Source organism: Pavona decussata, unplaced genomic scaffold (assembly GCF_977016875.1).
Source record: "Pavona decussata unplaced genomic scaffold, jaPavDecu1.1 SCAFFOLD_232, whole genome shotgun sequence".
Lineage (NCBI taxonomy): Eukaryota > Metazoa > Cnidaria > Anthozoa > Scleractinia > Agariciidae > Pavona > Pavona decussata.
The window spans coordinates 247,501-271,420 of record NW_028145637.1 but is presented as its reverse complement, the minus strand read 5'-3'; the positions used below and the strand labels follow the sequence as shown (position 1 = coordinate 271,420).

Sequence of the window (23,920 nt, the reverse complement as noted above, 5' to 3'; positions counted from 1 at the left end):
AAATGACCTGTCTGGAGTGTTGATTCGTTTACGTGAAGAAGAAATTGCCTTCTCAGCAGATATCGAGGGCATGTTCTACCAGACCAGAGTAACCCCAAGTGATACAGATTCTCTGAGGTTCTTGTGGTGGCCTAAAGGTATTGACGTGCCTCCAGAAGAATACAAAATGTTGGTCCATATTTTTGGTGTAAAGTCTTCACCCTGCTGTGCCAACAAGGCGTTAAGCATGACAGCGCAAGACAATGAAGAAAATTACCCACCTGAAGTGATCAGAACAGCACGTAGAAATTTCTATGTGGACGATGTGCTGAAGTCCGTCCCATATACTGATCAAGCCATACCCCTGGCCTCAGATCTTATGAAGATGTTGAGAGAAGGAGGATTCCGCCTAACAAAGTTTGCGAGCAATAGTCGTGAATTACTAGCCTCAATTCCTCCCGCGTCGAGGACGAATCCCAAGTTGGACCTATATCTTGATCAGTTACCCCTAGAGCGAGCGTTGGGCGTCTACTGGGACGTACAGTCAGATGCTTTTAAGTTCAAGGCCTTACAAGCGTACAAGCCATCCACCAAGCGAGGGGTACTTTCCGTCGTAAGCTCCCTATTTGACCCGTTGGGATTTCTTTCACCCTTTGTGTTCACAGCCAAGATTCTGTTACAAGAGCTGTGGAGGCAGAAGTTGCCATGGGATCAAGAAATTCCAGAGCCGTATTCGTCCCTCTGGCAGAAGTGGTTGCAAGAGCTGCCGTATGTTACTACAATCGAGATACCAAGGTGTTACAAGACCCAGTGCCTTAGTGCACGAGCAACTGTGCAGTTGCACCACTTTTCCGATGCGTCAAGGCATGGTTATGCAGCAGTGTCTTACCTACGGTTCACACGAAGTGAAGACGAAGGACTCTTCTCTTACTCGTCCTGTGACCAAGCTGTGTCTCCTTGAAGAAGCTGCGTGACGGGTTTGTCGTAGAGTGCACTGAACGTTGCAAGATTGAACTGAAAACATTGTAGTGAACTAACAGTCGGTTAGAACTTTAACATTGTTTAGTGAACGTCTACGGAAGCTAGTTCAGCCCTACCCCCCGGGATGTTAAGGCCAATCCTCAACAAGAGAACAATTTATGTTTTTCCTAAGTCCGTTGCATTCCATTTTTGTAATTTATACTCCCAGCATGCCCAGTGTTGTCGTGTAGCGAGAAAGAAACCATGTGCTTTGTAACGCGCTTGTCGTCGGGAGTTTCTCATCGTATGGTAAGTCTTAGGAGCTCGTGTATTTTCAAATCCCGTTCCAATAGTGATTACGTGTTTGTTTGTAGGTTTTTACTTGCAAGGTGAAGCTTGTTAACCAAAGATGAGACCCCAATTCCGATCCTGTTGTGTTGTTATGAAAACATGCTGAGTGTACTACTCTCGATTAGTACACCTTGTGTTCAAGAACCCTTGTGTTGTGAAGGTGCGTTCTTTGTCCCCTGGACACAATGTATTTCGTTTAATTTCATAAATGAAACTAAGGTTTTCCATGGCACAACCTGGTTCCCATTTCGTCCTAGAGTTAAATTAAAAAAAAATCGCTAAAAATTGTCTTAAAAGTATACAAAAATAGGCACAGAGACAAAAATGGTTGTTGCTTTCACCAACATTTTCTCAACTAAAATAGATCCAAATATACCCAATCAAAGCAGAAAAGAATATAAATTGTTATAATCTCACATAAGTCTTCATGAAAAATGCTCGTTTTTCCTTTTCAATTTAAATATCTTGGTTTTGTTGAAACGTCACAGCTGAGGAACCAAGATTCTACCTACTATACAATCGCCTATCTATCTCCAATAGTGTCATTGATCATGAACAGGGGTCCTACAGTATTTTAATTTAATCCGAATCCAATTTTAAACTCAGCGAATGCTCTCGTGCTATCATGCTATCATGGCATGTCATGCATGCTAGAGTAAAACGCAATGATATTATACTAATATCATGCAGTGACATAGGTTTGTTGGTTGGAGGCTCCTTCATAGGCAAGGCATTACTTGCAATAAATGTGACTGTGTGATGTAGTTAAGCCTTAATGTGTTGCTTGTGATGGACTGCCTGACTGCGTGATGCGGTTCGTAAGTCCAGCCCACAAAAATGACCCATGCTCGCCAACGAGTCCTCAGTAGCTCAGAGGTTAGAGCATCCGATCTAGAACACGGAGGGTCGTGGGTTCGAATCCCATCTGGGGCTCAGATTTTTTCTGTGTGCTCTTATGGTCGATTCTTTACATCTCCCTTTATTTCCTTTATACTAATATCATGCAGTGACATAGGTTGATATTAATTAAACCCCAAAACATCCAGTGCTTCAGATCGCTGTTCATTTCTTGCCAAACATGCACATTTGCCATGCAAACGCCCGCCACTTCCTAAAGATACGTAATTACTACAAGGAGGAAGAATACATATTTAACCTTGTTGGTATAGCAATAATAAGAAAACATTAAACGTTGTTGAGGTAGTAAGGGCCCAATTACATGGTGAGGTTTTTGTAATGGTAAAACATTACATTTGTCAGTGGTTCCTGGGAGTATCACGGCATCTTTTTTGCACGGATAACACGATGTCTTCCCTGATAGTTGTCTTGACTTACCAAATTACCACGATTTTTTAACGTCTCTTTATTAGAATCTACCCGTAAATCTACTTTTAATAATTATTACGAGACAACAAACTTACAATACAGTTCCGCTGGTAGGGTTTTACACAATATACTGGCATAATTTTGAGAAAAATAATGAGGCAAAAGAATCCGGCATAACCCCATAATAGTAGTGAGAAAACTGCCAGGTCTGGGGGTGGATAATTGTCTCTTCACTAAGCAATGACATTTTAAAATGGTGACTCTAGTTCTTCTTGCTGATGCAATCCTCTCCTTCTGCATCTAACCCCATTTTTTTATTTCTACAAAATACGTTTCATGCTAACCGAGCCAGAGCGAAAAAGGTTACATGGAGGCAACCATTATGCTTCAATATAACAAGTTCAACAAAAATCTGTTACCGTAGAATTAAAAATCATGTGAACATAATAAAATATAAAATTAACGCCCTTAACATATGCATAAAAGTAAAAAAATCGAACATGATGTGTAAAACCCAACCCTCTAGCCAACCATAAAAAAAAGTAATTTAAGCATTTCATGGACTTCACCGCAAAAGTTGATCAGATTCCATGATGACTGACAGCTTTCCATATCAACAGAAAGAAATGAAAAATGCTGAATCGCTTGTTATTGTCGTTTTACCGCATTACTGTATTGTTTCTGTATGAAATCGTCACTGAGTTGAAAAAAAGTTACAGGACCAGAGAGCGTGGCTTGGATTGGAAGAGGCAAAGGTCGGCAGTAACCAATTTTGAGCTCCATGAAACACTATATTTACAGCTTTTTTGACTTGATAATGACGTTTAGCTAACGTCGAAACGTCGTCGTTTTTCAGCAAAGTTTTTTAATCTTAAAGTGATTTCAAGAAATATTTCATCGCAATTTTTATAGTTACATCCATTAATTTAGGAAAAGGATCAATTTCTCAGACAATTGGTCCATCAACGCGTGTTTTCATGTTCCCTTTTGTTCAGCCCTGAATAAATTTGTCACGTATTTTGCAAGTTATGATGGAGTAGTATCAGGGATTCACAACACACACAACAGTTTATGTATGTGCAATAGAGCAACATTTCAAAGCTATTAATCCTTATTTCAGTTTGACTTTGCCAATTCCGTCCTCAGTCTCTACTAAACTATCTGATCTTTGATAAGATCACATTCCTGTGGCAAAAGACTCCCACTTACAGCTCGTACAAATTGCTCTGCTGATCAAAAATTCCTGAGTTCAAATTCTCCAATTGATTGTTATCCAAGTGCCTGGAAACAAAGGAACACATCGAGTGAAAACTATCAGCATATTGAATATAACTACCGTTAGCATTGTCATTATCTTTTATCATTATCATTTTCATTATAACTGTTATTAATCGATTACGTAATGTTAGACATTTTTGCTCCTTTTTTGTTTCATCGTTCGTTTCTGGTATCATTTACTTTTCGTTTAGAATGCTTTGGAAGGGTTTCACTCACAGCCGTCCCAGCTCTCTGTTGTTGTTGAACACTCCATTTGGCAAGGTTTCTAACTCGTTGTTGCCCAAGAACCTACAAACAAATAATTACATGGCCGTCAATAAAACCAGAAACATGGAACATTCCGGGACATTCCGGAACATCCCGGAACATGAAAAAAAAAATAAATAAAAAATTAAGATATAAAATAATAAATAAATAGATAAAAATAAAGGAAAAAATGAAAAATAAAAATGGGTGTGTTTATACTTATATATTTTATATTGTATTGTATCCAAAAGAAATTTATATAAGAAGAAGTACGGAGTAGGTCGGAAGGTAGGATAAATGGGGTGACCACACTGAATGAAGGCGCAAGTACTTTCCCGCCGTTTTATCGTCGCATAGTTTGTTTTGTTGGCACTTATTCAATGGGTAATGATTTATCCGGTGGAAAGCGTTATTCACGCCTTTAACAACTAGGCCGTGAAGTGTACAAAGCTGTTCTCTCGCTTATAACTATTTTTCACATGAACAAAGTTTCCTGTTTGGCCTGTTTTGTTCTTAAGATAAAATCCATTCAAAAAAAAGCACGGAAGGCCAGAGAGGTGTTCGTGGCTTTCGTTCAAGCCACGGGTCCAAGCTCCCGAACTTTGGTCCCGAGCGAGCAACAAAGGAGTACAAGTATGGAACGTGAGGCCCTAGGCGAAGACACGGGGAGCCCGGGGAGGGTTTTGGTGAAAAGACTGCGCGAACAACTTTAAGTTCCACTCCAAACATTAGAAAACTGATTTTTTGGTCAGATTAGCTGGAGCTGATTCATTTCTGGCGCAGCGGACACGACGATAAACACGTGATGCAAATGGCGGGAAAGTACTTGCGCCTTCATCCAGTGTGGTCAGTTACACAACCCCATTTATCCTATCGTCCTTCTTTTTATTTGAATTTCTTTCGGATACAATGTAACTTCATTTTATCTAATTACAGTCGAACCTTTATTAAGCGACCACTCCCGGGGAATTGCTTAGTGGCCGCTTAATAGTAGCCTGCGAACGCAGAGTTATTTCCGGCTGTCAATTCTATCCGCTCGCAGGCTACTTAATAGAGGTTGGCCGCTCAATAGAGGTTCGTCCGGAAATAAACACGAGGCATGGTAGAATCTTCATTCTATTAAGTATAACTACAAATCGTATAAAGTGTGAAGTATAAGACACAAAATAGCCCACAACGTGAACGAAAACAAGAGTTCATACAGTATACAATTATCAAACAATTGTCATTTGTTTTAAACACTCTTTGAGGCCTAATTGAACTTGCTTGTTACAGGAAACTGTGGTCAACGTTAAATTTTACGTTTCCCTCAACGTGCTTTGTTTTTCATAAAATTGAATAAGCAATAAAACGCTACGTTAACAATTGAGCCAACGGAAGGGTGTTCAAACAAGAAAAATACGGAAACATGAGATAGCTTCAAGTGTTTTTCTTATAAAAAGGTTATTTGAAAAATAACAACTGTTTATACGGTCAAAAGCGCGCGTGCATGCAATATGGACAATATCGTCATCGCTGCTAGTTAGTGCCACGTTGTGACTACAGTACTTTGAAAAAAAAAATGTTGTAACAATGCGTTTGTAAGTTATTTTCATTTCATCGCTCTCAGCTAGGAAAGAAAGCCAAACTGGATTTTTACTGGCCGGTTAACAGAGGTTTAAAACAATCAAAATCACTCGTCGGGACGCCAGGAAAATGGCCGCAGCTGCTTAAAGGAGGTGGTCGTTTAATAGAGGTTTCAAATGCAGTGTGTAACAAAGAATATTGTTGGGACTCTGGCAACTGGCCGCTGAAAAGAGGTTGGTCGCTTAATAGAGGTTCGACTTTAGATAATTATACTCACACTTATTTATTTACTTTTTTTACATTTTATCCTTTATTTTTATTTTTATATTTATTTTTTTTTTCGTGTTCCGGAATGTTCAGGAATGTTCCTTGTTTTATCGACGGCCTAATAACGTAGGGTTAACTGTTAAAATTGATTTGTTACACTCAGTGAGCTACGGATCGAACTCTGTGCTACCGTTCTGGTAAGCCAGTGAGTGATGGATACATTTACATTTGCGCAAATCCCCACTTTGGATTTTGTAATCGGATCAAGATCGTTTGATGATAAAGGTTTGCAGGTGATACTAAAGAAATGTAACAAAAGTACATGCCACTTGCAACACCCACTCGGACAACCCAGTAGCATTTCTTAGTTTCCGTCAGGTCTACGTGACTACTTCGTTACAGCGCTCCGGCTAAAAATAAAACATAAAAGGATTATATTAAAAAGCAACTGGTGGATGGAGAGAATACGCGTTATAAAGTGTTCAGTTTGCAGTATTTCCGCAATCAATTAGGATATTTTACAACGCAGATGTTTTACATACACAAGCTGCTCTTTGGGGAATTTAAAAAAATCCTCCCGTGAAATGATTTGCTTGGGTCAGTTTCGATAATACTCAAATTAATAATTATATGCTCTACTCCCATCAAGCAGCCTAACGCCTCATGATCAGCAAATAAACCTTCCAAGGGCAAACAATCTTCAGCCACCATTTTTCCCCTCTATACCAGTCCCTAAAATATTCGAGAGGAACGAAACTGTCCTCTATTTAAATCAACATCAGTTAATTCCTAGGATCGAGAAATTCTATTAAAATCTTTCGAAGGTTTGAGGGCTTTTTAAAAGGAAACAGGAGAAAACGAACAGCTTTTTTAAACGCATGACAAACATTTTGTATTTAATCTGTTTTTCTTAAATAATAAAAAAATATATTCAACAAAGCAAACAAAGGCAAAGGGGAAAACAGATGGAAGCGTTATTCATCATGTGAATAAGAAAAGTCAGCCAGACATCGGCGATGAATTAAAGAGGTATCCTTGTTTACAGTTTAATTTAGTTTCTTGTACGGCTCACAAGATGAGACGCGCGCACTTGAACATGATCCAGAGATCGCCGATGAACTGAAGAGGTATCCTTGTCGTTACAGTTTTATTTATTTACTTATTCATTTTGTTGTACTGCTCAGACGATTAGACGCTGCCACTAGAAAATGATCCAATGGCAGATCTGGACTTTGCACTTATGCTGAGGATGGTTCTGGAGGTATAATTTTTTAAATAAGTTCCTCTACAGAAACCTATCCACATCTTAGTGTAGCAGTATTTTAATCCTGTTAGACGCTGTAGTCAACACAGACCTTGCCCTATTGCATCTGATTCATGGCAAGTTATTGGTGGAAGGTGAGAAGCTGACATACATTGACCACTTTTGGACAAACACTGGATTAAGCCTGGCATCCAGACGTATATGGAGGTGCTTAGTGCATTAACATGTGCCGAGGAGACCAGCACTCGAGGAATAATTGCACCCGCCATCTTGTACTTATAACAACATATGTGTGGAGCTTTACCCTTGTAAGGGTTGTATTAAAGAAGAATCGAGGAAAAAGCTACAATTCCCTTACATTCCACTTACTCTTATTTTATGCATGACTTTGTCACGCCAATTTCATTAGTATAAGGATATATATAGTAAGAACGATAAAAGCATGGAAAAAAAACTGAAGAATGAATTTCACACTTCAGCGAGCATTGGTAGCTTCCCGACAGATGGATTTCAGCATGGAAAGCTTACTGGAAAGGAAATGTTTTTAAAGAGCTCTCCGTTATATTAGAATGCGATTGCCTACTCCCAATTACATAAAGTGCAAAGGCGTAGTTCTCTATAAACAGTCTACCGAAGATCGGGTAGGCTGGCAAAGCTAAGCCGGTAAGAGTAATTGTATGTTTAATTCCATCCATACTTCAAAGCATTCCGCTTCATCCCATTTGAGGTGCTTGAGCTTAACCTCCTCTCACTGATTATTTCACCATAGGCGTTTTTTCAGCCTCTTTTCGGGCAAGGTGGTGGGGTACTTTAACTCTTAATCGGCCTTAACAGGTTTAGATTTTCAGAGTTTTCCTCGTGTATTTTGGGTCTGCATTTTTATTATTTTACCGTCGATGTTCTAGATGTGTTAAAGAAATGGCAATTGGCATTAACTTTTCAAAACAATTTGTATGTATCGATTAGCACTGTCAGCAGGGCAAGGCGGAATAACCTGGGAACGCTTCAGAGAGAATAAGCGTAATCCCCTACCAAATAGTGTCGTAAATTGGGATCTCTCCCCACGACGGTAACAAAAAAAATCAAACATTTGCCTTCTGGATAGTATAATTTTGTGAGAAAGAAAACCAAACTTGGTTCAGTTTTAAATCAAACTTACTTCAAACGTTTTCTGAATCCATAAGTACGTTTTTGTGGTTGCAGGTGGCTTGGATCAAGGAAGTAAAATGCACTTGGTAGCAAGGAAAAATTTTTAGATTCCCTCCTTTATTCCTTAGAAATACCGCTAAAAGTTGACTAAGGATGGTTCTCCCTTTGATTAAACAACTGAGTATATTAGTGGTCAGAGAACATTTTGTGTATGAGAAAAGCAACGTGTTTATATTTAATTTCAACATAAAAAATCACCATGCAAGAGCCTTATAAACTCTGAGCTTTCATTCAGAGGCCCTTCTTTGTCAGTAGGGGCTGTGGTGAAGGTTCTGTCACGTTAGTTTTGTGGAAGGAGACTGGATTAAAACCCTGGGTAACATTGGCGTTAAAATCTAGAATTTTTCCAAGGCGAATCGTGAAGGCAGAAATATCAGCCGCGAATGATTAATAAACCAGGCCAGAAACCTGTTTGCTTCTTACAACTTGGAAAATGGAATCTATTTTTGCCTTAATATGGTACATATTTGAACAAAAACAAAAAAAACATTTCCTTGCATGTAAAGAAAGTGTAATGGTGTTTTTAAGTAAATATTTTAATGAAAAAACCGATCTTGCTTTCAACGTCTAAAAACAGAGTTTCGCAGAAATCAATAACAATTATCATAACACGTTAAATTCATGCTATTTGTATTCCAGCCGTCTTACAAGAGACACATTCACTTGAATCGATGCGTCAATTTTAAAGCTGTCATGTTATCACGACAAAATATTTCGTTCCATCTTATCTTTGTGGACAGGCCTCTTACATGGACACATCTGTCACGCAAAGTTCCCTTGGTCATGGCAAAGTCTCCATGAATTCTACGTTAAAATAGTTAACCCAGATGATTTGCATTCTCCCCATTAGGCCAACGGACACTAAATATCGTCCCAAGAGTAAATTCACATAGACTGAAGTCATAACAAATCCAGAGCAGCTAGGCGGTAAACTCATAAAGTAAGACCTTTGTGGAACTTTGTCATGCCTTATAAGTTTTAACTACACAGGGTGTGAATCTAAACTGTTTGAAAAGCTATGTAATATAACACTCAGTCAGTATTTTCCTTTATTAAGAACAAGAAAAAGAGCGTAGCCAGAAGAAGGATGCTTTGAAGAAAATCACAAAACCCTTTCACCTGTAAACACATTTACTGTCATTCCTTTTCATAAAATTTTGTATTCAGTCAGAAGTACATTCGACGTTTTATGCCCTGCTCGGCATAGATTAGAATGAATAAGCACCGACGAGTCACCTATATCTTAGGTATAGAGCATCTGAAGCAGGAGTCAGAGGGTCATGCTATGATAGGTTCGTTTCCTTTGGGAGAACTCAGACTGTCTTTTTGGGCGACGTTCGTCACACTGACTGAAAACGTACATCTTACAGTATGCTTGTTAGCACAAATCCCTCAGATTTAAAACAATTGAAATTTCAAGCTGGTTTCACGATCAAATTTCGACTCGCCGTTAAAGAAAGCAAGAGCAAGCAGTGGTACTTTCACTAGACATCAGATAATCAAAGAAATTCTTGGTAGTTACATGTAGACATCAGGGGCATATATTATAAGATCCTTTTTGGGGTTTGAAATTTGCACTCAGGGAATTTGGGGGGTCGAGATTTTCTAGCGACCTTTTTTGGGATGGAAAGATTATGACAGCTACATTTTAAAACGTTTTATGTGGAGAAGAATAGACTTTACTGGGTTACATTCTGGGCATCTAAACTATTTTGGGTCCAGATTAGCAAATAGGATTTTTAGGGATAAAAAAAAATGACCTCACACGAACACCCGAAACGGGCCAGCTACTTTTTTGTTTTTATATCGTTGAAAAGATGCCATTTTCGAATCGAGAAATCCCTTTTTTCTTCTTCTTTTTTCGTGCTTACGATAAAAGCATCTTTCAGTACTAGTAGTGTAAATCGACAACCTAATTTCGTAGCGCCAGGAGGCAGAATATTGTTGGAAAGTGTAGGATCAATATTCTGCGCTTGTGCGATTCGTACAAATCGGCAACCTTTCAATAGCAACTTACAAAAGCTCATATGTGGTTCTAAATAAGATGTGTCGAAAGCTGATGGTGGAACATTTTAGATTTAAAGAAATGATAGGTTTACTAGTATTTTGTTCTTACGTTTTCGCGAACATTCCAGTGTAGGAAACGTTTAGAAACCCGCGTGTCAGTTATTGTTGTTCGAGGAGTCTATATATATTTGACAACCGTGTTGAAATTAGCAAGTGATGTAATGTTTTAAGCCTAGGAAGTAGAGGAGTCTGGGATGTCAAAACACGTGCGCGAACGAGATAGAATTTGCAAGTTGTTGTTGGTGTTGACGCGAATAAATCAAAGGAGAAAGCTGAAATCTTGTGTTATTGTGGAACTATCTGGAGTCAGAATATATGATGAAGTTTTGTGTTTATGTTGGAATGATTTGGAGTCCGAACATTGTGACCGCGGACGTGACCCGACCGTGACTTGACCGTTCGCTACAAGTGTTGTTTACTTCTGTTCGCCATTTTGTCGATTGAAAAATGAAGACGAAACAAATCGACCGACTGAAAAGAGCTCGCACTGGATTAAGAGGGCGGATGACAAGGGATTTTGACGCTGTTCAGGTCATGATGGAATCCGACTCACCTGAAGTCTCTAGAGTAGAAGAAACGCTGGATTTGATTTTTCTGATTATTAAGCGACTGCAGAAAGCCGAGGATTTGCAGATGGAGATCGAGAAATTGATGAGCGACAATAATCAAGTTCGAGCTGAAGAGGACGCTCAAGGACCATGGTTTGACCGGGTAAGGGAACGTATTCATGATGTGAAATTGTGGTTAAAGAAAAGACAAAAGCAAAATTTTAGCGAGATAGTCGAGCTTACTACACCAAAACCGAAGAATACGTCATGTACGCCCAAAATGAAATGAAACTACCCAAGACCGATCTTAGAAAATTCTCGGGCGATGTGTTGGATTGGCCGGAATTTTGGGACATTTTTAGGGTAGCTGTGCCTGATAACTCAGAAATACCGCCAGTGCAGAAGTTTGTTTACCTAAAATCCTTGTTGACCGGTGAAGCAGCAGGATATGTTGCTAACATTAAAACAGAAGAGGCCAACTATGATGTTGCTGTGCACCGTCTGCAGTCACGCTATGGCAAGGATGAAGTGCAAAGGAACCGCCTTAATATTATGACTAAGTTAGCAGACATGAAACCTCTTGAACAGTCAAACAAGGCCATGAAAGATGAAGTAGACGAACTTTGTGTAATTGTGCGTGCGCTTCAAGTACAAGGAGTTACTCCCGAACAATATGGAGCCCTTCTTATTCCCTTGATTGAATCAAAGCTCCCCAAGGACTGGAGATTAGAGTGGGCCCGAGAGAAAGCTGGGTTGGCTAAGGATGATGTGACTTTCTCAAAATTGTTTAAATTCTTGGAGCGTGAATTGGAAATCCGGAAGAGTGCTGACCAGTCGGAAGAAAAGAACCAATCATCTAAACAGCAATTTGTGCGAAGGGGAAAGGCACCGTTGTCAACTGCATCTGGTTTGATGGCCAAATCTGTGACCTGCACCTTCTGCAAGGGTCCACACAGCCCTAATGACTGCTCTGTACAAATGTCAGTTGAGGATCGCCTCAACAAGGTGAGAGAAGCTAAAGCTTGCTTCCGTTGTGGGCGGGATGGACACCGAATGGCCACGTGCAGACATCGGAAACCGTGCCAGTGTGGACGAAGATCCCATATCCTACAATTGTGTAAGACAGATGGAGTGAAAATGCCTGATGTTTCTAACCCTCCTCCAGAGAACTCTCCATGCCACCCAATTTGGAATCCTGCAGCTGCTCCATATGTCCCTAACCATAACCAAACATCACGATTGTCGCAACCTCCACAAGCTGCAACGACTTCGTCTGCAAGGAATGCTGACATAAAAGTGCTTGAGTGATGATGAGAACTGCGTGTGTTGCAATCGGGAATGTAACCGTAAGAGCTCTGTGTGACACTGGGGCCACATTTACACTGATGTCCTCTCAGTTAGCTTCAATTGTGCCAAAGACAGTTGTTGGAAAGAGCTGTCTGCGGATTGAGACGCTTGGGGATGTGCTGGACGGGGAATTTAATGTTGTTGAGGTGACCGCACGAGGAGTGAACCTGACAAATACGCTCTCATTTCAAGCTGTAGTTATGGACAATTTGTCTGGTGTCTTCGAGAGGGTGGCATCTGAGTCCTATCAAGCTCTTCAGGAGGTTGTTGGTGGTTGTCCAGTCCTCGCTGATATCGCTGGCTCTGGTTCAGACCATATTGGTATTGTGTTTGGAGAAGATTGCTATGACACTATCGTCCAAGGTATGACGTTGAAATTGAGAAATAGTGTCAAGGGAACGCCGACAATTTTTGGGTGGATTCTTCATGGTGGAAGCGGAGCTAGCCCAGTCACTGGAGTGGCAGCCAGGGCTCATGCCCACGCCTTCCGAGCCTCTGTTCATGAACAACTGAAGGGCTTCCTGACTTAAGACCACCTTGGTGTAACAAGTGATGAGATGTTGGAACATGACCTTGAACTGGAGGTGAAGAACGCCGTTCAGCGCGATGAATCGGGCAAGTTTGTTGTGTCGTGGCCTTGGAAACCTCAAGCCCGAAAAAACTTAGCCCTTAACAAGACCCTTAGTGAAACAAGGCTTCGTCTAATGGTAAAAAGGATGACACACGAGGAGTACACAGCATACGACCATCAGTTGAAGTCTCTCCTGGAAGAGGGTCACATCGAGTTGTTGCCAAAAGACTGTGTTCCCCAATCATATCTTCCACATCGGGGCGTTGTAAAGATGGATCGGGAGACAACGAAACTACGTATAGTACATGATGCCTCAGCCAAGTCTGAGGGAGGACTTTCTCTAAATGATGCCCTTGAGAAAGGACCAAACCTTTTACTGTTATTGAGGGGCATATTGTTCTCCGATTCCGAATTGGCAAGGTCGGTATTGTTGGCGATCTTGAGAAGGCCTTTTTACAGTTGTCCCTTCATGAGGAAGATCAGAACCTTTGTTGTTTCTTGTGGCTAATCCCCCAAGGAGAGATAGATGTGTACAGGTACAGAAAAGCGTTCTTCGGTGCCAAATCATCACCATTTCTGCTGCAGGTTGTCCTAAAGCACCATTTGGAGGGGTGAATAATCAAATCCGAGATGGCCTCCCAACTTCTTCGCAAGCTCTACATGGATGATCCGGTGAACTCTGTGGAGAACACTGAGAAAGTAAGAGAGTTTTGGCAAAAGGCAATCCGCATATTTAAAGATGGTGGCTTCAACCTGCGGAAATTCCGGTCCAATGATGAGGATCTGCTCCGTGAGTTTGCAGGTGGTCAAGTGCAACAATATCACAAGGTTCTTAGGCCTACTCTGGGACCTTAAGTCGCTTAAAGTTGCCTAAAGTCGCCTTAAATACCCCCAGCAGGGGAGGGGGGAATCTCATATTAAATTGACGGGGGTGATTGCCATACCTTTTAGGGGTTAGTATTTGTGGTTTGATACCCCTTAGGGTGTTAAAAGCTAAAATTACTTCCATCAGATACATTGTGGTAGCTTTTAGGGTAATGAGCCAAAAAAAAATATGACAGGCAGCAAATATCAATCAACTGATTTGGTACCTCTTAAATAACATGATAAAAAAATTTGTTCACATCATGCCCACAAAACAGAATTCTGATATCTTTTAGGGCTTCTTTTCAAACTTTTTGAGTTTATCCCTTTCACTTTTATATGGGAGCCCACCCCCCCCCCCCCCAGCCCCTGCCGATCTTTTAAAAATCGCTTAGATTATAGAAAGCTCAAATTTCCCCCAGAGGATAAACTTCCCCATTTCAATAAAAACAAATATGAATTTGTTGTCCATGATAGTGTATTCATTGGGTTACTGATCTCTGTCAGTGACTCAACTGATGGTCGTAATATTATATATAATTCCATCAACCATCCCCCCATACAAATGTGAGAACTTAAAAGCTGGGGTTGGAGGACCCTTTCTAAAAGTAAAAGACCTGGTTGTTACACATTTTAACAGAAACCCTAAATTATAGGTACAAGAATATTCTTTCACTGGCATGGCTCCAATACTCTTGCACTCCAAGAAGCCTTCTTGGCAGTTTGCAATATTTATGCAATAAACTGCTCACCTACAAATAAGCACCCACTTCAAACAAGCGCTAACCCCGAAAGCCCAAAAACTGAATGAGAGCCTGCCCTCAAATAAGAGCCCACCCCGCCCCCTCCCAACAAAATGCATTTCTGTATTAGCCCAGCATGAAGTAAGATCAGTGTCAGTTGTGTTCCAAAATTGGTTTCAGATACGATACTCAAAGAACTTTTGCATTGTTTATGTTTATTTTGCACTTTTTGTGTCTTGTTCAAGCGAAATAAACTTGTCAGCCCTGTTAACCCTTGTCTTGTTATTCTCTAAAAATGCCCTGGCTTGCTGAAAATGTTGGGAGACCCTCATGGTCCCAAAATTAAGTCCCCAGGGTGGTTAGTCGAATAAATACGGTATTAACTCATGTGTTTTAAAGTAGGTATGAATTAAGCAATGGATTCAAACTGTGCTGAGGCTTAAGTCATGTGCAATTACTGAAGCATGGAAAGGAAAACATGAACAGAGTTGTGGAAACCTTTTCCTGCATGAACTTTTTATTGGAATATTTTGGATAACACAAATAAATAAAATGAACTTTTCTTTTCTGATAAGAAGATAACAATTTTTTCTAACTAGGTCCTAAATAAAAATCAAGAGTCAACGTCTCTTATCAAGAATTGTTAAACTTTATAAGCTTAAGTGCCCGCTATATGAAGGTTAACATTATCCACTATCAGTCACTTACCGATTGGAAAACTTATCAGTTGCCATCGAACAGTACATAAATGCAAGAAAGGATAACTTCTGGATATTGACGTGCCAAATCCATTCGCGATGAGTGTCTATTTCACAACAACCATTTGACTTTAGCATTTGTAAACAAACGAAGAAGCTGAAATGTGCCAGGCGTCCAGACTAGCTAAAGCTCGTTCTGATTTCATACATACATAAATTCAGTTTCTTGCCGCAAATCTTCATTGCCAAAATGTTTCCTGTAATTGACCATTAAGTAGAAATGCAATTTTAAGGACATCTTTTCCACTGCGACTGGAAATAATTCCAAAACCTCTTAAAATAAATCCAGGAATTCACAAGTTGCATGCGTTTGAAAGAAGTGTGGGCACTGGGAACAAATAGAGATGAAGAAATGCATGCTGAGACGATCGTCTTCAAAATGGCGGCACCAATGCATGCTTTCAAGGTTTGTGTACATTTTTGTGAAACTGTTATGCGTATTCTTGTTCTGCTATATTGTCATCAGTTGAACGGTATATATTTTCTTTTAAACAGAAAAAACGCTACAGAAGGAGGCGTATCAACATTTTTATAGCTGGATTTCTGGCTTGAAGCTGGTATGAATTTGGCAACGACGGCCATCAAGCAAGTAGAATGTGGCATGGAGAAATTCAGCTATTGACATAAGTGTTATATTAATAGTGAATGTAACAAAATGCTGTAGTTGATCAAATTATTTGATATAAGCTTGCTAAGTTTAATGTGTATTAAATATATCATTGTGATTGATTGAGTGATTTTTGATACTCTTTACATATTTGACATATTTATTACCGATCAATACTCTTGTTAGATGAATTATGTATCAAAAAATTCCAGATGTGATCACCTGTGGGCATAATGTGCATCATGTCAAATTTTTCGGGGATGATCACCCATGGAGTTTCCTGATACATAATGCTTGCATCATAACAATTCAGGCAATATTTTATTTCCTTTCTTGGACACATTTTGTTCAAATCTATGCGTGTTAGTTAAGGTCATATTGAAGGCCTTTCTGGGCCTGAACTGGGGTGTCTGTACTAAGGACTTGAAATCTTTGTGATGATGAAGCCTGGGTAATTTCTTAGTAATCTTAACAGCTATATGCATTTTAAGGCTTGGTTCCCTGATTGGTGGATTACAATAAATTATTCACAGGCAAGAACATCCTGTTTGCCTTTAAGGTTAAGGGTTCCATATCCATGTGGGACCTAAACAAGGCAAATTAATTGTATACGTCCACCGTGGTATATTAATAGGCCTAACTATACATGGACAACAGTCTAGCTTACTCACTGCACCTTGTGTAAAATTCTCCTTAAGTTGCCTAAAATCGCCTTAAGTTGCCTAAAATCGCCTTAAGTCGCCTTAAATCGCCTTAAGTCGCTTAAAATCGCTTCAATTTTAGAGTGTGTTTTGCGTAAGTCGCCTTAAATCGCCTTAAATCGCCCTAAGTCGCCCAAACTTACGGCGACTTAAGGTCCCAGAGTAGGCCTGTTCTTGGGGTTAGCTGGGACTTGAAATCTGATGAACTTTTACCACTTGTTGATCTGGATGTTACTGTGCCTAAGGAGCTCACAAAGAGGGAAGTGCTGTCTTGTTTGTCCAAGATGTATGACCCATGTGGACTTGTGAGTCCAGTTGCTACTCCATTGAAGATTGCTGTCAAGTACTGCTGGAAAGAGAAGCTCGGGTGGAATGAAGAAGTCAACCAGGATTTCCGAAGTCGTGTCAAGGAAGTCTTAAAAGGATTTTCCAGTGGAAATCTTCTTAGAGTCAACCGATGGCTGGGAGTAACACCTTCTCAACAAGAGTACACGAGACTGTCGCTTCACGTTTTTACTGATGCCTCATCAAGAGCCTATGCTGCAGCAGCCTACCTTCGTATTGAAGATACAGAAGGAAAAGTAACAGTGAATCTTGTTTCTTCGAAGTGCCGACTTGCCCCACCAAGTGGAGACACGATACCTCGTCTTGAGCTCCTTGGTGCATTACTTGGAGCCAGGGTTCTGAATTCCCTGAGACAAGAATGCCACGGCATTCTAAAGATTGGTGATGAATTCCTTTGAGCGGATTCTAGTGTTGCCCTTGCATGGATCAATCGGGGACCGCGTGTGGGTGGAGTGTTTGTGGCCAACCGCGTGGAGGAGATAGCTGCTGTCTGTCGAGTGTGGTCTTGGGTCCCCACAAACGAAAACCCTGCTGATCTACCCACTCTCGAGGGACGACAGTAGCCCGTTGTCTTTCACTGGCTGAAAGAACCTGAAACAGAACGGCCGAAACATCGAATGAATGAGACAGATATTACATTGGCTATGATGGCTTTAGCTGACAGTCAAGAACCGGATTATCTGGAGGACATCGTTGACCCTCCCAGAACGAGCAAGTATCTTCGAACCTTGAGGAGTGTAGCATGGATACGGCGTTGGCGCAAGTCTATTGAAAACACTCAGACTCTGCTGTCCATTAGGTAGTTGCAAACTGCCAAAACAGTCATCCTTAAACAAGTACAAAGGAATTTTTTCTGGGAAGAATTGAAAGCATTAGAAAATGACCAACCAGTTCATCGCCAGTCTAGTTTGATGTCCCTACATCCGTTCTTGGAAGGTGGTTTGACGAGCTTCATCCGGTCCTTGTGAAGAAGTGTGGTGTTGTCGACCAGTTAGTGCTTTGTGTTCATGAACAAATGCAACACGCTGGTACAGCAATAGTTATTTCAGAACTGGGACGCCAAGGCGTTTGGATTCTACGTTCAAAGAAGTCGGTTTCATGCGCTTTACGGGAGTACAGAAAGTGCAGCGGGTTCTTGGCTGGTCCTGCATCCGAACAGACGCCGCCGTACCCCCAATGTTGAGTGACTTGTAGGCGTCCTTTTGAAGCAACAGGCATGGACTTAGGAGGACCCCTTTACCTGAAGGACAACAGCAAGGTCTGGTTTGTTGTGTTTACGTGCATGTCCGTTAGAGCCATCCATTTGGAGCTTGCGACATCGTTGTCTGTAGAAGTGTTCATTCAGGCCATGCAGAGATTTATGAACAGACGAGGTGTCCCACAGCTATGCATAAGTGATCATGGAACAAACTTTGTAGCTGCAGCCAAGTGGGTGAGAGAGAAAAGTCTCGACATAAAGTGGCAATTTGTGGTCGAAAGAGCATCTTGGTGAGGAGGAGCCTGGGAAAGGTTAGTGGGCGTTTTACGTCGCACGTTGGGCCATGCTGTGCTTTCCTGGGAGGAATTGGCGACCGTCCTTACTGAGGTGGAGAAAGTCGTTAACTGCCGGCCTATTACTTCCTGTGGGAGTCGGCCGACCCTGGTGGTGGCGTTCCTATCCCTCTCTTTCCACAGCACTTTTTGTTGCCACCCCGAGGAGACATCAAAGAAGAAGAAAGGGAACGGAACCCCTCTGAGGAATTTCAACGGAGAAAAAGATGGCTGTCTTCTATGAATGACCTTTGAAAGAAAGAAGAAGAAGAAGAAGAAAAAGTCTGAAAGACTGCACCCAATCCTTTGAAAGAGGGAGAAGTCGTTCTTGTGGCCGATGGCGGAGAGAAACGCCTTAATTGGAAGATGGGTGTTGTTAGAAAGCTGATTCGTGGTCGTGATGAAAAGATGCCGCGCAGCTGTTGTTCAGGTGAAGTCTGGTCTGCTGAGACGTCCAATTCGTAAATTGTACAAATTGGAACTCTGTGCTGAGGCAAACAGTCTCCAGCCCATTTCAAGTTTTTTAGACAATCCTGATAAAGATGATGCAATGCCAGACAACGAGGTTGAGATGATGGACAACAAAGAAGAGGAAGTTGAATGTGAAGTTACCCTTCCGCAGAGAACTCGGTGAGGAAGACAGATTGTTCGTACACGCCGTTATGAGGACTTATATGGATGGAGTCGCAACATGCTACCGCAAGTTGCGAGGTGGAGGATGTCGAAAGCTGATAGTGGAACATTTTAGATTTAAAGAAATGATATGTTTATTAGTATTTTGTTCTTACGTTTTCGAGAACATTCCAGTGTAGGAAACGTTTAGAAACCCGCGTGTCAGTTATTGTTGTTCGAGGAGTCTATATATTTGACAACAGTGTTGAAATTAGCAAGTGATGTAATGTTTTAAGCCTAAGAAGTAGAGGATTCTGGGATGTCGAAACACGTGCGCGAACGAGATAGAATTCGCAAGTTGTTGTTGCTGTTGACGCGAATAAATCAAAGGAGAAAGCTGAAATCTTGTGTTATTGTGGAACTATCTGGAGTCAGAATATGTGATGAAGTTTTGTGTTTATGTTGGAATGATTTAAAGTCCGAACAAGATGTGTTGTCTTAAAAAACATTGTTTTAAGTAGGTAAATTATGATCATCCGGGTGAGTGTAGTCCTGAGAAGGACTGTTTGTGGTGACTTTGACTGACGTTTCGACAACCTGAGCGGAAGTCATCTTCAGAGTCAAGTGAAACATTGTTTGTTATGCGCAGTTGAAAATTTATATTTAATAATTGCGCAACAGAAATTAATAAAATTAATTATTAATTATTATTATTGTTAAGAATATTTAATTAACATAATTGCCTGTAGCAAGCTAATCCGGTAATGGGCGGTCAGAACACGGATGCTCATAGCATTGTTGGCAGCGAAAGTGAAAATAAAGTAAAAAGAAAACGAAATTAACTTGATAAGGATCAAACTACCCACTTGCGCAGCATACAAAATCGAGTCCACAAAATCTAACACATTACAAGGATTGCGAGTTAATTAACTTATTAACGAACTAACTACTAATACATGCGTTCAACTAATAATGAACAAATCATCATATTACAAAAGACTTGAATGAAACACGGTTACAGAGTCATCATATACGGAAGAGGGAGACAAAGCATTCTAAACTGGGACAAAAGACTTATGCCCGTTAATACGAAAAACGTTGAAAGTGGAACAGATGCTGCGCATTAGCCCGCGTAAAATGGGGAGAGTTCACCTCACATAGGTCATTGGGGAATGATATTGCCTGTCTTGATCTTGATCTTGATCAAGTCAGAGATCCCTCTGCGTGTCTCCAGGTCTTGCCACACCAAGTTTGATATCATGGTATTAGCACTACTGGCTCGGCGAACAAAGCGTGCCGCGCGACGCCAGACGGATTCCACACAGTTGATATCTTTCGTCCTTTGACAACATGACTACAGGACACCAAATTCCTTTGAAGTACGCCTAAAAATCTTATTTGCTTTCTTTTTTTACCTCTACAGCCTGCTTAGTCCAATTGAGTGAGCTGATAATGTAAATCACTAAATATTTCTGGAACGTGTCTCCTCCCTCCCTCCCCTCCTTCCCGCGCTTAAGGGTGATGGGCATGTTGTAGCATTTTTTGTGTATGGAGACCAGGCGACGGAACCATAATCACACACTGGACGGACAAGGGTCAAATAGGCCAACTGGGGGCAAAGTTTATTTGCCACATAGCCGCCCATTCCTCAAGCTGCAACAGGTTTTGCTCAGGCGTATCGTGGTCAGCCGAGGACTCAATATGGCGCGTTAGAGCACACTGTCATCCGCAAATAACTTAACACTCGATGATACTACCGAGGTTAAATCGTTAATAAAGAGAAGGAACAAGATCTGCCCCAGAACAGTACCCTGGAGGACACCAGATAGTACAGCCGGTGACCACTTAGATGAAGAACCATTCCCCATTGCACGTTGTCTTCTACCAGTGAGAAAATCCCGAAGCCAGTTATTAAGCTATCCAGAAATGCCGTAAAATTTGGCCAAAAGGAGGGGCCTTTCGCACAGTGTCAAAGGCCTTTGCCAAGTCAAAAAAGATCACATCGACCTGACCATGTATGTTAAGAATAGTCGCCCACTCATGAATGACCGTAATTAATTGGGTCTCACACGAACGTCCTCATAGAAAGCCGTGCTGATGCTGGGAGATGACTGAGTTTGCACTAAGATGGCTACAAATTTGCTTGCAAATAATGTGTTCCATTGTCTTTGCGATAACAGAGTATATGTTAATGACACATTGTTTGACAACAATTCAACTGTTTTGGTTCAGCATATTGGCTACAGGTTCATTTTAATCAGCATATTGGCTGTGTTCAGTCAGTTTAAGTTGTTAGCTGAGTTCAGTTGATGATGCAAGTGGTATTCTTTCAAGGTTTTCGATTTCTTTGAACGCATTTTCATTCACCAGAATAGATTTATGGTTTTCTGTAGATTCTAGATTATATAACGGTAGAAATGTAGTAAATCTTTCCTTCTTCCAGAATTACGCGAAAAGTGTCTTGATTCTGCTAAGCATCCCAGTAAAATTAATAGATTAGCACACCTGTTTGTTGCTATCGTTTCGTTTTGCACTTTTAACGCCTTGTTTCCTTTTGTTTATTTAATCGTTTTGCGCCGATATTCAAAGAAATAAAACCGTTCGAGCACGTATTGATAATGATCTTAAAATGCTATTTGCGGCGAGAATCCATTCTCAACGTCGGGCTATTTATGATAGAAAAAAAAAACGTAAAATATAATGTAATGTTCAACTTTGTCTCGTCTAAAGGAAACACAACGCTTATGCTCCTGTTCTACGAATGTAGGCGTACGTTATCGCTGCGTTTGGAGGCCATTAAATCATCAAACGTAATGTCGTGCGTGTAATGCATTATTACTCCGTGGTGTATCTACACGAAGAACCCAGGGGATCCTACCTAGACCCCCCAGATTTTTAGACAAATAAAAACCGACGCCAAGTAAGACCGAGGCGCCTACATATTTCTTTTCAAGTAAGACGATTGTTTGAGAGCGGGGCTCCCACAGTACCCAGCGATGGTCTGGATTCGCCACTGTTACTAACCTCGCTTGCTCTGGACAAGATTTCTCATTATCAGGAAATGACAGTTTCTATTAATGTACATTTCACGCTAAAATATACTAAATCGGGTGCTGAACGTATATCTATTTCTTTGTGCATAATATTTAGCAATTACTCTATAAATAAAAGTTCTCACACGCTGTAAGCTATGCAGATATGTCAGTTTTTGCTATTAAACTGCACAAATATTTATGTTAACCGTAAAAAAAGGCAAAAGCCATGTCTATACATCATTTCCTTAATCAATAAATTGAAAGAGAGCGTTATTTGAGTTGTTATATCTAAAAACTCTTGGTGTTGATATTATTTTGAATTCCACTTATTCAGTTCCTGCCTCCATCTTCTCTTCTCTCGATAGTCCTTATGGGATTACTATTGATATTTTACAACAGAAGGGTTCCACTTACAGCCACACCAGCTCTGTATTGTAATCAAAGACACCCTGGGGAAGGTCCTTCAACTGGTTGTTTCCCAAGTGCCTAACAACAAATAACCAATAACTTGGTGTTATATATATTTAACGTTTACTTAAAAAGGTTTTTAATTACTAGATAAAGCACGCGAATCTTATCATTCAAATATATATTTTTTCGCAACTTGAAGCCTAGTTTTCATATGTCGGGAAAATCCAAGACGATCGGGGATTTCACTGTTTCCCGACAAGCCCCAGATTTTGCCGAGATATCGGGAATTTGAGGTATTCAGTCGGTGACGGACGCCATTTTTATTTGTCGGAGGAAGTGGGGAACTGGAGAGAAGCAATTTGAGGATCACGGGTAACGTGCTAAAACTGTCGCCGACGTCCCCGACAGTACAAATTTGAGTTTTCATATGTCGGGAATGATCGCCGACCATCGCGGAAATCTGGGACGCGTCGTGAAAATAGAAACACTCCCGATTTTCACAATTTGTCTGCGACCATCCCAGACGGTCGGGTATGTCTATTATTTCCAGTTTCCATAAGTCGGGAAAATCAGGGACGGTCGGGAAACAGTGAAATCCACGGTCGTCTGGGATTTTGCCGGCAAATGTAAACTACGCTTTAAAGTATTGGCAATCCGCGCAATCTCACGAGAAGACCAGCTCTGATTATAAGTGCAAACAACGACGTCATAACAACGACTAGCATGCGACATAGTACTGTAATCATATTACTTCTAATTTTAAAATCATGTCCTTGTTCCGACCTCATGGGCGTGGGCAATTAAGCCTCTAGACCGTAAAGAGGAGGGGGCGGGGGCGGGGGCGGGGGCGGGGGCGACTTTGAACCTGAATAGCTTTTTTAATATTTGAACAAACGCCATGAAACTAGAAGTAATTATATTAGCCGTAATCATTACATCAGCAATACTGTGGATACTTCGAGGACTTTTTTTTGCCGGTAAAAATATATCTAATTCGTTTTTTTAAGTAAGCGCAGTAGCATTTTTGGCCGGCAGGTTTTGTCTGCAAAATTGGTTCAAAACCCTGCTTGGCTTAGCTCAACCGTCTCGCAACAACTTCAAAATCAACGGCCTAAAATAGAGCATTAAGACGGTAATTACATCTTTAAATTGAAACAACAGCAACAACAACAACAAACTACGTTTTGCCAACATTGTGTCAAGGTTTGGAAAATAGACAAGCCGAGTTATTTCAAACAACGCTTGTTCGAACCGACAGAACACAAAGTAACATGCTAAATGATTTACTGTTTAGCGGCTTGAGGGAAAACTTGACCTTAAAACGAACACTCCTTT

The 23,920-nt window shown here is 40.8% G+C and overlaps 1 protein-coding gene and 1 non-coding gene across 2 annotated transcripts in view; one reads left to right on the top strand and one right to left on the bottom strand.

Annotated features, from left to right (window-relative positions):
• Nucleotides 1-23,920, bottom strand: part of LOC146458602 (uncharacterized) — a 71,282-nt gene that overhangs the window by 41,404 nt on the left and 5,958 nt on the right. The window contains exons 2-3 of the mRNA XM_085090498.1: nt 4,111-4,182; nt 3,826-3,897 (exon numbers count right to left, since the gene is read on the bottom strand). The gene's annotated coding sequence lies outside the window, so the exon portion shown is untranslated. The remainder of the gene's footprint in view (nt 1-3,825; nt 3,898-4,110; nt 4,183-23,920) is intronic.
• On the top strand, nt 2,150-2,223 carry Trnas-aga (transfer RNA serine (anticodon AGA)). Its single transcript has one exon. It is a non-coding gene; the product is annotated as a tRNA-Ser (tRNA).